Source organism: Podarcis bocagei (genome assembly GCF_964188305.1).
Source record: "Podarcis bocagei genome assembly, chromosome: 10".
NCBI classification, from domain to species: Eukaryota; Metazoa; Chordata; class Lepidosauria; order Squamata; family Lacertidae; genus Podarcis; species Podarcis bocagei.
Genome location: NC_138135.1, coordinates 21,890,135 through 21,902,420, shown reverse-complemented (window position 1 = coordinate 21,902,420; position 12,286 = coordinate 21,890,135).

Here is a 12,286-nt window from a genome sequence, read left to right as displayed (position 1 = left end):
AAACACACAAAGTTAGCAGGGATGGAAAACTTCCAGACCTCCAGATGTTATTAGATTACAACTCCCTTCATCCTTCACCATTGGGGCTCATGGGAGTTGGAGTCCAGCCAGAACTGGAGAGCTGCAAGTTTCCCATCCCCATTGAAGAGCTACAACACCTGAAATAAGGAATGCCTATTAAGTAATGAGAGCTGGAGAAGAGTTGCAATAAGATGCACCTTTTGCATAACTTTTAACATAAAGGATGTCAGTTCTACACTACAGAGTTAACCTGATTTAACATTAAATTCCTCTTCCTGGGCACTGTTAGTCTATAAAGTGTGTGTGTGTGTGTGTGTGTGTGTGTGTGTGTGTGTAAGGGGCACCATTTCTGGGTCTCTGGGAAGGGCCTTGATGGGTAAAGTCTGCAGTGTAGATAGGCTTCTAGGATTATTGCAGTGGATATGTGAGTGAGTGATCCATCTGGCTCACTATTGTTAGTCACAAATGTAGAAGGACCTCCAGCGTCTTGGATAGGCAATTCCTCCCCATCTTCTCCATGTGATATTGTTTAATCAGCGAAGCTGCCGATAGTGTCTGGAGAATCAATGTAGGGCAAAGGCTCAATTACTTTTTCCTCCCCTATTTGAAATGTAAAATAAATCATGATTTGAGCCATTACTTCCTGTCTATTACAGTGTAGTATCTTGTAGGACATATTTTAAAAATGCATTTTCACCTTGTTTCCCCCACCACCACCTCTTTTCAGCTCCTAAAGATATATGTGTGTGCGTTTAGGCTTCAAACTGGAACAGAAACATCATAGTTTTTTCTCCTCAAAGAAAGCAGTATTAGTCACTAATGGCACTAACAGCTTCCACTCCACAGCCGTGTTATTATAGGGACCGGTGTGTTCTTTTGTAGCCTAACCTTCTTATAACCATCACATAATACGGTTGGCTTTGACGCAGCACTACTTGGGAATTTAGGGGATATCTGAAACAATCAGTGTCCCTTGGATCTCTGGATTTGATGCCTGCCAGGAAGATTCTGCCTTTAAAATAAAAACAGAAGCAGCAGTTTGTGGGGTAGGAGAGGATTTTCAACATGTTGCTCTGCCAGGCCTACATAGTATATTCCATCTTCTGTGAACCCACCAACAAGGCCAGACTAGAACTGTTGATAGTAGTTCTTGAGTGATGTCTGTTACACTCTAGTGGCTGCTAAGCCCATTGTCTCTTCACTGCTCCATGGTTCAGAAGCTTTAAAGATCTCTCTGTTTTTGTTCCTTTCCTCTCCACTCAGTTGTCACTTGGCACATCCCACCGAATCTTTCTTTCTGTTCTCCAAGCAAGAAAACAAATGTTACTTACCTGTGTGCGTAGGCTATTCGAGAGCACCTGTCTGTCCGTCTGTCTGTACCTGTTTCCTGCTGTACAAGAGAAGCTTCCTTTGGGAACAGCGGTGTGCTCACATCTAGCAAAGACTCCAAATGGCTAATATTTTGTAACAGAAATAGACAAGATGTATTTTATCTGTTCAATTAATAGAGTTTTAGAAATTATATTGAGATATGTCACTTGTGCAAATCTGTCTTCTTTGCCTCCGTCGTGTCCTGTGCCCCCTCCTTCCCCAACACTATTAAATGCACATGGGCTGGGGGGCTTACTTTGAGTAACAAATCTTCGGTGGCACCAGGATTTCTGTGCCCAAAAGGTGGTGGTCTCTCTCTCAGTTTGGACAACGCTGATCACCGTGCTGGAAGCAGTGTGTGGAAGCGTGTTCTTGAAACATGTCCCCTCCTGCCCCGCTCCCACCCCATGAGTTATCATGATGGACACAGCCATACAATTAAAATGGTTACCGGGACAGTAGACCAGCTCCAGCTGTGAAAAGTGCATCATTATTTGCAAGTGATCTCTCAGCACACTGAACTTTACGGATTGGATTCCCTTCCGGAATAATACCTTTTTTCAGCCGTAGGCTTGACATTTACCAAACCCTCTAAAAGGAGTCTTTTAACACATGGACATGATCCATCGGATTGTGGATACACCTGTGAAAATGCCCTTAAAATAAAATCTAGAACTCTGGATGGAGTCGTCTCCACCAAAGCCCACCCACCCAATCTCTTCAGTGAGAGCAAGAGAAAAATCAAAGGATTCATTAAACTCTGTAGAGGCAGAGGATGTGACGGATCCCTCCTCTTATTTATGCACCTCAGCTGCTCATTCCCCTGTACTAGAGGGGAAGATCATAGGAGGGCTTGTGCTCTTACACAGTTTCTATTCAACTGAATTGTGTTTGACAGCTACCTAGTGGCTTGTGCCCTGTGGTCTGAATATGAAAATCCACATGGCATGTGCATTGGTTTCTTTAGAAAGACGGTCCAGGTATCCTTTCACAGCGAGCTTTGTTTGCATTTGTTTGCCTTTGCTTTCCTTTGAATGCAGCTCTTCTCTTAATGTTAACACATTGGCAAACATTTATGTACCAGCTGCGCCTCCCTTTCAAGTCACCAGCGGATGAATCCAGTCAATGGGAGTCCCTCAGTTTCAGGGAAATTGTGAGGATAAACATGAAGGAGCTCTTTACAAATAATTCTATGGGCAGCTTCGTTATTATCATTCCCTGAAGCTCCATAATGCACTTGATTAATGTAATGTGTTGCACAACCTGAAATCTATCTGCCAATTAGTCACAAGCATTGCAGAACATCTATAGACAGTTTACAGTGCGATCCTATATATGTCCACTCAGAAGAAAACCACGCTGTATTAAACTTACTTCCAAGTAAGTGTGTATAAGGACTGCAGCCTTAACCACCTTCCAGTGATGATGGACACAGTTCCCACCCCCACCCCCCACCAATGTACACTCATGTAGGTGAAATGTCATGGTCCCAGTTCAGAGCAGGGACAGATGCACTTATGTTCCATTGAAATCAATGGGACAAAGTAGTTACAACTAGTTTTCACCATTCATTTCAGTAACCCTTAAGTTAGCTGCAGCTAATCTGGTTCTCTGATTCATTGTTGCCATTTTCATTATTTAATTATTATTAATTCAATTTCTCACCTGCCCTTCACCATGAGGTTTCAAGGGCAGGATACAACTGTTTTAAAAACAGTCAAAAGGGATCACGTATATATTGGGTGTCAAAGGCCAGGATTAAGAGCTGTGTGGACTGCAGCGCAATTCACACATGGCTCTTGACACATGGCTCTTGGACCAGGCAAATTTCTACTATTTTCAGTGGGACTTACATGCCAGTGGGCAAAAGGTAAAGGTAAAGGGACTCCTGACCGTTAGGTCCAGTCGTGACCAACTCTGGGGTTGCGGCGCTCAACTCGCTTTATTGGCCGAGGGAGCCGGCGTACAGCTTCCGGGTCATGTGGCCAGCATGACTAAGCCACTTCTGGTGAACTAGAGCAGCGCACAGAAACGCCGTTTACCTTCCTGCCGGAGCGGTACCTATTTACGTGCGGTACTTGCACGTTGACGTGCTTTCAAACTGCTAGGTTGGCAGGAGCAGGGACCGAGCAACGGGAGCTCACCCCGTCGTGGGGATTTGAACCGCCAACCTTCTGATCAGCAAGTCCTAGGTTCTGTGGTTTAACCCACAGTGACACCCGCGTCCCATGCCAGTGGGTAGGTTGTGCTATTTTGAATCTGTGAGCATGGCCGGGAATAATTGCCAACAGCTCCACCTAGCTACAAGTATTTTGTCAGGATCATGTCTTCATATCCTAGAAACTAGCCAACTACATTTTGTTATACATATATGTGCTTGCACTCAACTGTGACCTAAAAGCTTCAGTAGGTGTCGAATGTGGCTGTTGCCTAGCCCCAGCTGGGAATTGAGAACTGGGAGCACATTACAACACTTTGTAAGTGGCTGCCCTGATTATTGTGTTCTAGTCTAGGCACAAGAAAACCCTAACTAAGCTGGAGCTGAGGATAGCCAAGAAATTGCTTATGGTGCAGGAACAAGAACTTACAACCTTGACAAAATGGGGTGAGGTGTGTATTATGGTTGCCCGCTAATAAAGCAATTGCTTCCCATGAAAACTGGCCTGAGATTAGGAATCATAACGTTGATGATTTTATATATATATATCGAGCCAGTCAGAGAAGTCTATGAGAACACAAAAACATTTCAACAAAGGATAGCAAGTCTTCTGCATGTGGCTTCACCACTGCAACCTACACACCTATCTGCTCACAACACAGGGATTTCCACAAATGCCTGTGTGAATTTAGTACAATCATATATCTCTTGTGGATGACAATGTAAGATTCAGTTTCAGTTTTCATCCCCACAGGGGATGGTTTTAAAATATTCCTCCACCCACTATGCCTGTTCCTTTATTTCACCCCAACTTTCACTCTCTGGCTTCTTACGTTCATTCCAGCAAGGCAACACTGAGTGAAAAATGAGATTGTATCTCCCATTGTCTTCTGATACTATACTGCAGCATGGGGAACTTAAGAAGCTACACAGATCTTCTCCAGAGGGTCAGGTGAACCCCTGAAACAGATTTAGGGGGCACATGTGGGAGGGGAGATGGGGGAGAACATTCCATTGTGTAAAGAGAACATTCCATGGCACTGGTGGAATGAGAGACTTAGTGCCACGTTGGAGTTCACCCACAGATTCTTATTGGCAATAAGCTCACCCTGCCAGAAAACACTTTCCAACTGGCCTGTCATCTGCATCTTATTTTCAGCTCTTTCTACAATAGTGCTGATGGTGAAGAGGTCACATGAGGTCTCCCATGACTTAACATTGCCTGCTGACTATGAATCCCACAGCCTGAGCCATGTTCCCATGGGTCTGCATGACACTGATAACTGCAGCAGCAGCTCCAGGTCTAAACTACAATGATGATCATGAAGGTTGGGCTCTTGGCAGCCAGCATATGGAGGAACATGAGCCACGTCACGTAGATTAAAAATAAATAAATGGGGGAAGGAATCACCAGGAAGTAACTAGAGGGCTGACCTGAGTGTTGCACCATTCAGAGGTGTTGGTAGGGAAGAGACTCGCTGTGCTCATCTGAGTCAGCAGCTCGCCATTCTCGTTCACAGTCAGATCCATATGCTCTGGAGTTCATTTCAGGCTGTGAGCCTGACTATGCATAAGTGCAATTGGGAAGGTACATTAGATGCACAAAGCAACGAAACAGAAGGAAACAGAACATATCCTTATGCAAACCATTCATCGCCACGGAAAAGGTTGCGCAAACAGCAGCTCTGCTGGAGCAGGCAAACCAGATGCCTGGATGAAGCCCACAAGCAGGACCTGAGTGCAACAGCTCTCTCCCCACTGGTGATTCCCAGAAACCGGCCGCCAACAGTGGAGAACACAGCCCTCATGGTCAGGACCCATTGATTGCCTTCTCCAACATGAATTGGGTCAATCCTCTTTTTAAAGTCAAGTCTGGACAGGGAGGAAAATGGCCCAAGCCCATAGCATTATCTGTTGGCTATTCTTTGCTCATGTCAAGCTGTCACAATACATACAGGCAGACCCTGCAAGAAGCCCCCAACACTATGAGACCTGTGGGAAGGCTGACATCCACACCCCATGCCCATTGTCCCCTTTACCGTAACACAGAAAGTCATGTCTTCTGCTAGGTTGAGTTATGAATATGTGTCCAGACGTGCAAGTCGTTTCCCCGCCTGCTATATCTGCTCTGACATGTTAACATCTCAATTGACCTTCAGCTTGGGGAACGTTATGAATATCACATCTAGATAAGCTTTAAAGATTTATGACTGGGTTGCGTTATTAGTTGGGTTTTATAGTTGAATTATTATTGTGCTTTGAGAAGAGCAAGCTATTTCCCTTTCTACCGTATCTGCTATAAAGAGCACATGCTTCGCATACAAAAGATCCCAGGTTCAATTCCTGGCATCTCCAGGTAGGGCTTATAATACCTCCTACCTGAAACCCTGGAGGGCCACTGCCAATCAATGGAGGCAGTACTGAGGTAGGTGGACCAGCTCTCTGACTCAATACAAAATAACTGCCTAAGTGTGCTTTGTATCAGCCCTCAACCCTTGAGGAATGATATGACTATACAAAGTAGATTTGCTTAAAGATATAGGCATTAAACTGTGTCCATATCAAGGGAACCCATAGTACCGCTCTATTCTGCCTTGGTCAGACCACACCTGGAGTACTGTGTCCATTTCTGGGCACCACAATTTATGAAGGATGTTGACAAGTTGGAACGTGTGCAGAGGAGGGCAACCAAGATGATCAAGGGTCTGGAAACCAAGCCTTATGAGGAGGGGTTGAATAAACCAGGTATGTTTATGCTGGAGAAGAGGAGACTGGGAGGAGATAGGATAGCCATCTTCAAATATGGAAGACGGAACAAGCTTGTTTTCTCCTGGTCTGGAGGGTAGGACTTGAACCAGTGACTTCAAGTTACAAGAAAGGAGATGACTAAATACCAGGAAAAACGTTCTGACAGTAAGAGCTGTTCAACAGTGGAACGGTCTCCCTTGGGAGGTGGTGGACTCTCCTTCCTTGGATGTTTTTAAGCAGAGGTTAGATGGCCATCTGTCATGGATGTTTTAGCTGAGATTCCTGCACTGTGGCGGCTTGGAAGAGATGACCCCTGGGGTCCATTCTAACTCTACAATTCTGTGATTCTATGATACTGATCAGTATCACAGACAACAACTCAAAGCACAAGCCACCGGATCCTCCCCTCCCTTACTGCTCTTCCACCAAGCAAAACTGGGACTTCACCACTCTTAATTTGCACCCCTTGGTGAGTGGTGAAAGCCACTGGTCAGATGTGCCCCCCTCATTTTCTTGCCACGGTGCCTAGGCTTGGATCAGAGACCTTTATAGTCCTTCCAGCCCCAGCCCTACATAAATTTATGTGACCCCCCCCCCAACTGCTTCACATATTTTAGTCCACACCGGAAGCAGCCTGGGATCTTTGCCAGCTCAAGCCCTCCCCTGAGCCAGTGCTGCTGCTGTAACTGCCATTGATGCCTCTCTCTTGCTGATGCAGACATAGAAGCTGACGCACCTTTAAAAATAACTCGGGTGCGTTTGCAGTTCACAGAAGCCTGAATTGTCTCATGGAAAGAGGGAAACTGCATCTTCTGATTCTTGTGCAAGACAGCGGGAAAGGGCCAGGCCAAAAAGGTTCTCAGCTGCTTCCAGGCATCTCTACTGCGTGTGGGGGCACTCAAAAATCCTACTGCATATATAGTTAACAGTAGTGACCCCTTTGGAGATGCTGCGTCCAACCTCTATAGAGTTTCCTGGAGCTGTGAGATTTCGAAGGCATGCTTGCTTAAAGCAAGGGTCTATTAGCAGCAGTTCGAATGTGCAGTGGTGAAAGAAATAAAAGAAGCAGCTGTCTATATGGAATCAGCCTATAGACTCATCCTGCACGATTTTAATATGCAATTTAGACTAATGCCCACATTTTTTTTGTAATTTCCCCTAATACTCCTGCATGTTATTTTCACTACTACCTTCATTCTTATGCACACTTTCCCCCAATATATGCATATATTTTTGGGGGGAAACATTGGTTGGTTGGAGAACTGCATTGCAAGATTCAGATACGTGCGAATCTTGAAGGTTGTGTGTGTTTCGTTCATGTGAATTGTTTCAGATAGTGTGAGTTTCATAAATCCGCCTTTAAATGGGTGCTGAATCGAATTCCTCCTCCTCCTCTGCCAGTGGCATCTCAGCTCCTCTTCAAAACATGCCTGTGATGAGGGAGAAGGGCTGCAGTTCTGTGGTCTGTTCTGATCCCCCACCTCTGTGCCATGAATATGAACGAAGCAGGGCATCAGCGGCATCAGGAGGAAGTCACAAGAGGCTGCGTGGCTCTTGCCAGAGAGATGAGAGAGACAGAGAGAGATTGAGAGATCATCCAGCAGTCACATTGCATAGCCATGCAAAGCGCTGCTTCTGAGTCATTCGCACAGCCAGTTTTGGGCACACAACTACAGGGGGAAGAGGGGAGTTGTTAGAAACCCGCCAACCTCCTCCCCCTACTTCCTATTTAAAGCATCCTCTACTAGAAAGTGATACAATTAAACAATCCCAGAACATTAAGTTGCCAACTGATCAGGGAAAAGAAACCAGCCTGCCTGGAACATAAGTTCGCTTTGCGGGAAATAAGCAAGTGCTTTTTGCAGCATGGAGGAGAAACATTATTCTCTGCTTGTGTCAGCTGATCGAACGGCCCTTACAAGCAGGGCTCAGAAATAATAATAATAATAATAATAATAATAAGAAGAAGAAGAAGAAGAAGAAGAAGAAGAAGAAGAAGAAGAAGAAGAAGAAGAAGTCAGCTCTACTTAATGGACTTCGACCTCTTTATGAGCCATAATAATAATAATAATAATAATAATAATAATAATAATAATAATAATACTGTTGGCGTGAGGGTATTGTTTTTGTTTGTTGCTATGTTGTGTATTTTTGTGTTTTTGTCTTTCAGACTGCCCTGTGATCCTGGATGAAGGGTGGTACAGACATTTAATAAATAATGATGATGCTTTTGAGTGGATTTACAGTACACTAGGCAGCAGCAGAGCATAAGCCCACGCTGCCTGGGGCAGGCACACTCCCGAGGGGGTGTGGCGTGGAGGGTGCCCTCCCAGGTGTGGGATAGATGCTCAGGTACACAGAGTGGCGCGCGCGCTGTACTGGTCCATTGGGTAGATCGAGAGGCAAGGTCCAAGTCGAGCCCGAGTTCAAAGGAGCAATATGGAGGCAGTCCGTAAAAGCTGAGGCTGGGTGCAGGGCAGGGTTCAGGCAGGAACTGGCAACCAACAACGTTGCTTCCACAACTTGAGACTGGGGCTGGCTGGCTTTTATCTGCCCCGAGGCATAGGGCGGCCCCGATCCTCTGGTGACTCGCCTCTCCTGGCCTGGAGGCGAGCACTCCTCCTGCGGGAACTTAGTTCCCTCCGCCTCTCTGCCCTGAGCCTCTGCAGCCCAGGTGTGATGGCCTGGGATTCCGATTCGGAGGATGAAACAGAGGAATCCCAGCCTGCACAGGAGTCCCCGCCTCCAGGGCCGGCTGAACTGGGGCAAGGCCTAGAGGCTGAAGAGCCTGCACCTGTGGCAGTGCAGCAGGAGCTGGCCCCAGGTGAAGTCCTCCTGGCCCCAGAGGAGCCTGATGACTCAGTGGCCACAGGTGAGCCTCCTCCAGGGCCCAGTAACCCTTCGGCCTCTCCTGATCTGCAGAGGCTTAGGGCAGAGAGGCGAAGGGAACTAGTTGCCCCCAGGAGGAGTGCTCGCCTTAAGGCCAGAGTAGGCGGGGCTCCTGGGGGTCGGGACCGCCCCTGACCTTAGAAGAGGATAAAAGCCCACTCATCCCGGCCCCAGGTTGCGGGAGCAACGTCGTTGTTGGCTTCGGACCTTCCTGTGATCCTGATCCTTGCTCGGCCTCCTGTTCCTGACTAACCGGTACTCCTGTTCCCTGCTCGGCTTCCTGTTCCTGACTATCCAGTACTCCTGTTCCCTGCTCGGCCTCCTGTTCCCGACCATCCGGTGTTCCTGTTACCTGCTCAGCCTTCTGTTCCAGCGTTCCTGTTCCCCGCCCGTCTCTCTGCATCGGACCTCGCCCCGCTTTGTGTGGACTCTGCTACACTCACGGTACCATACCCCCGGGACCAGCACACCAGGAGAGGCTGGAGGGTTATTGGATCCAGAGGCAACCTCAGCTTGCTCTGACGGGGCTGAGAGTGGAGCACCTGCAGGCAATGGGTCCTCCATCCCCTCAGGAGCCAGAGCAGACTCAGATGGTGCCTGCACCTGAGGATCCAGCACAGGGGAGGACCCTTCAGGCTCATGCCGCAGCCCCGGATCAGCTGGTTCTGGAGGCGGGGACTCCTGTGCAGGTTGGGATTCCTCAGGCTCAGCATCTGACTCCGAATCCCAGGCCATCACACACCCCTTCAGCCAGGGGCAGAGTGAGCCACCCACGTGGGTGGAGTGAGCCGCCGATGGCTGATATTCAGTGTGGCACCCGCCCGCGACTGCCCTCTCAGTGAAGGCACCTAGGGTGGCCCGCCCCCACTGCACTCCCCTTCCTCTGCCCCTGACACTAGGTGCAAAGGAGGGTGGGATTTCTGTCTCTTTTATCATTATCTCCTGCACAACAAGCTTTGCCTGCCATATAACGACTCTTCCTCCAAACACTTAAAGATGCAGGATCACTTTCAAAGCAGCTCATTCAAGCTGACTTGGGACAAGCCATCTTTCTTCCTACCCCGATGGCTTTGCAGTGGTACTTTACTTCTCTGGGTTTGCCCTGTGAACATTCAACTGCTTTCTAAAAACAACAGTGCCAACAGCCGGAAAGGTGGGGCTTCCTAGAGCTTTAAGAGACATTATAGTTTCGCCTCTTCCCAGCAATATATTTGTGTGTGCGTTGTCGAGATCTGAGAGAGCACAGCAGACACCCTTGCAATGTGAGAAGGAAGCTATTAACAGCCACCACAGTGTTTCTGCGCCGATGACCTAGCAAACAGTCTGGCGGTGAATTGGTGGTGGTGTAGCAATAACATATTGGCAGTGACAGGTGTCATCATAGCAGCGGCCGTCATAATGTTCTTGGCAGTTACTCAATTCAGTGTTGCAGTGACATTCCATCAGCGCCAGCCTCCATTGTGGCTCTGGGAAGGGCAGGGAATGCAACCAACAGCTCAGCAGATGTTTTCTTAGACATCCATCGTTTTAGAGAGATGTTCCCTGTCTAGGGATGCAAAAAAATAAAATCTGCAGCACCCCCAGTCTGTGCAGCTTGACCTGCAGAATTTGGCAGTGTGGAGATCACATTGCCCGTTAGTCCTTGCCCATGTCGGCATGGCACTGCACAGGATCAGCAGCTGGTGAAATAGCTGGCAACTCTACACGTATCTGAGACCTTTCTGTCCCAGCATAATGGAGGTGGAAGGCGTCTTTGTAGCCCAACCCACTGCTCAATACAGGAAGTGACCATTTTGCATAGGGGTTCCGTTCTTGGCCGCCATGTGTGCCAGTGGAGCATGCATAAGCCTGTCCGTCACACAGCGTTATGCCCCTGTTCTGCCCCCATTCCACCCCCTCCAATTCCAAAAGGACTCACGCATCAGTGGTTGTGTGTCAATTGTACATGCACACAATGGTCACAGCCTGTACAGGACATTCAGAGCTAGAGAATCACTGGCAAGTGGCTTCCCAGCCTTTGCTCTAGTGAGAAGAGAGCCTAACAACCCTTAGGCAAATCAGTTTTGTTGTTGAACTGCTCTTAAGAAAAGCATCCTAAAGTTCAAGTAAAATCTACCATTTCTTCCCTGGAACCTAACCCCTTTAAATGTAACCCTGCCCTTTGGGGCAGCAGATAACAAGTCTTTTCCTATGCAACAGACCCTCAGGTGTTTAAAGTATGCTATCAAATCCCCTCTCAGTCTTCTCCGATAGCAGCTGGCAGGGTTAGGATTGTCCTACACTTGTGTAGGCCCTGGCAGAGACATATGCCCAACTGGCATGTTCTCTCCCTCCTAGTCGTTTGTTTGGGAGCTTCAAAAGCTTTCTTCAGCCAGACCTTAAACTTTATTATGAATCAGCAGCTTTTTGCTGGCTGAAAGAATGGCTGCTTCTTGAAAACACAGACATTTTGGATTTAGAAGGTTTTAATAATGTATTTGGATGGCATGCATATTTGTGGTATGATAAGGTCAAAGCACATAAAGCATTTAAAAATCATATTGTCAGGAAAGCATTGTTTAATGTCTGGATAAGATATAAGGACGTACTTGAAAATAAAACCCCAAGGTGGTTGTCACCGATGGAAGCGAAGGCTCAGAAAAAGCTCAATATGGAGGCCAAATGGCCGAAATATTGGGAAATTTTGGAACAAGAGGGAGACAGATTGAAACTGCAGAGCTTTGAAAAACTAAAAAATAAAGTGCGAGATTGGCTTCATTATTATCAGATAATGGAGGCATATAATTTGGACAAGAAAATTGGCTTCTAGGTGGAAAAATCAAAATTGGAAACAGAACTGTTAGAACCCAAAACCAAGACTTTGTCAAAGATGTATAACTTGCTGTTGAAATGGAATACTCAGGATGAAACGGTGAAATCTGCTATGATTAAATGGGCACAAGATGTTGGACATAACATAATGATGGCTGACTGGGAACAGTTATGGACCACAGGTATGAAGTTTACGGCATGTAATGCCTTAAGAGAAAATATTATGAAAATGATATACAGGTGGTACATGACCCCAGTCAAGCTTGCAAAAATCTATTATTTGCCCGA